This window comes from Cucurbita pepo, unplaced genomic scaffold (assembly GCF_057944985.1).
Source record: "Cucurbita pepo subsp. pepo isolate OVF unplaced genomic scaffold, ASM5794498v1 scafford_24, whole genome shotgun sequence".
Lineage (NCBI taxonomy): Eukaryota > Viridiplantae > Streptophyta > Magnoliopsida > Cucurbitales > Cucurbitaceae > Cucurbita > Cucurbita pepo.
This window is the reverse complement of record NW_028257929.1, coordinates 227,501-230,000: the sequence shown is the minus strand read 5'-3', so window position 1 is coordinate 230,000 and position 2,500 is coordinate 227,501.

The window sequence follows — 2,500 nt, the reverse complement described above, 5'->3', positions numbered from 1 at the left end:
CCTCATGCACCCTTACACACTCATAATGTCCACCAACACCCTCCAACGCAAACATACCTACAATCATATTCAAAAGTGTTGGATGTTACCTCCATAAAAAATCATCACACCCAACAACAATTCATCACACCTAACATCCGTGGAAAGTAAGAACATGTATAAGCCTTGGACTATAAAAACATCATCAATGAAATGAACTAAGAAAAGAGTGATGAATTATTTTTTTCTTTTGGTTATCTAAAACAATGAAATGAAGAGTTTTGATACAAGAGTAGGTACATTAGACCAAGACGCCCACCATGACCTTGTTTTTACACCCATCACCCATTTAATTGTCAAAATACGTGTGTAGTGGTTGTTTTATTATTATTTTTTTTTTCTGGGAGCTAAGCAACTTGAAAGAATTATGCCCGCAAAATTTCAGATTTTTTCGACAACTATAACTATTTTTTCTAATTTCTTATTATTTAATATTTAAAAATTCATTAAAAAAAATTGGTTGGTTGAAAAATTATGAAACTTGATTTTTAAACTCTTTAGAATGTCCCATTAATGAATCAATCCAGCTCACGGAAAAAAAACAATATAAAACTTGAGATATTTGACTGTATGACCGTTCGGAAAAATCGTATCTAGGCCTGGCAGACCAAAAATGCCTCAAAATGTACTATATAGGGGGGTGACTAGTCTGCATGGGCTGGGCACGGGGGTACCCCTATATCTTCCGCCACCCCCACGCCCCAAGCACTATGTGCCGCACATGGGCATATGCTTGGGGCACGGGGGTGGTGGTCGGAGGTCGAGGCCGATTGATGGTGGCGGAATGCCCACGGTGAGGTGGTGTCGGAATGGTCCTGCGTGCTCGCCCGCCCTGCCCCACCTGCGTGTTCCCGCGTGCGCGCGCCCCCCGCCCCGCCTCGCCCGCGTGCTCCCGCCTGCGCGCGCCCAGCCCCGCCCCGTCCACGTTGTCCCGCGCGCGCGCGCGCCTCGCCCAGCCCCGCCCGCATGCTCCCGCGCGCGCGCCCCGCCCAGCCCCGCCCGCGTGCTCCCGCGCGCGCGCCCCGCCCAGCCCCGCCCGCGTGCTCCCGCGCGCGCGCCCCGCCCAGCCCCGCCCGCGTGCTCCCGCGCGCGCGCCCCGCCCATCCCCGCCCCGCCCGCCTTCTCTCGCGCGCGCGCCCCGCCCAGCCCCGCCCCGCCCGCCTTCTCTCGCGCGCGCGCGCCCCGCCCTGCCCCGCCCACGCCCCATCCATCACCCATTAATTGTGAAATTACATGTGGAGTTGTTGTTTTTTTGTAATTTTTTTTCTGGGAGCTAAGCAACATGAAAGAATGATTCCCACAAAATTTCAGATTTTTTTGACGGCTCTAGCTATTTTTTCTAATTTCTTATTATTTAATATTTAAAAATTCATTAAAAAAAATTGGTTGGTTGAAAAATTATGAAACTTGATTTCTAGATCCATTACAATGTCCCATTCATGAATCAATCGAGTTCATGGAAAAAAACAATCTAAAACTTGAGATATTTGACCGTATGATGGCTCAGAAAAATCGTATCTAGGCCTGGCAGACCAAAAATGCCTCAAAATGTACTATATAGGGGGGTGACTAGTCTGCATGGGCTGGGCACGGGGGTACCCCTATATCTTCCGCCACCCCCACGCCCCAAGCACTATGCGCCGCACATGGGCATATGCTTGGGGCGTGGGGGTGGTGGTCGGCGGATGAGGGCGGTTGACGGCGGCGATGCGGTGGCGAAACTTGCACGGTGAGGCAGTGTCGGGTGCCTTTGGGCGTGCGACATGAGCCTTGTTGAGAATGAAATGTTGCGATGTTGCCTTCTAACTTGGGCTGGCTTGAGGATGGTTGATGGTTGGCACGATGATGAAACATGCAATGTGGGGTGGAGCCGGGTGCCTTCGGGCGTGCGACATGAACCTCGTTGAGTGTGTGACGTTGTGGTGATGCCTGCCAGCCTTGGGCCAGCCCTATGTTTTGAAGGCCGGTGGTGCCAGAACATGTTCGGCTGGTTGGAATCGGGTGCCTCTGGGCGTGCGACACGAGCCTCATTGAGCACGGAATGTTGCGATGTTGCCTTCTAATTGGGAATCTCTGGTGTGAGGAACTGTGGATGGTTGCTAGTATGACGATGAAACATGCAAGGTGGGGTGGAGCCGGGTGCCTTCGGGCGTGCGGCATGAACCTCGTTGAGTGTGGGACGTTGTTGTGGTGTATGCCTCCCTTTCTTGGGCCAGCCCTATGTTTTGAAGGCTGCGTGGTAGCAGAACATGCACGGTGGGGCGGTGTCAAATGCCTTTGGGCGTGCGACATGAGACCTGTTGAGAACGGAATGTTTCCTTCCAACTTGGGCTGGTTTGAGGATGGTTGATGGCTGGTACGATGATGAAACATGCAAGGTGGGGTGGAACTGGGTGCCTTCGGGTGTCCGGGATGAACCTCGTTGAGTGTGTGACGTTGTGGTGATGCCTCTGGCCCATCC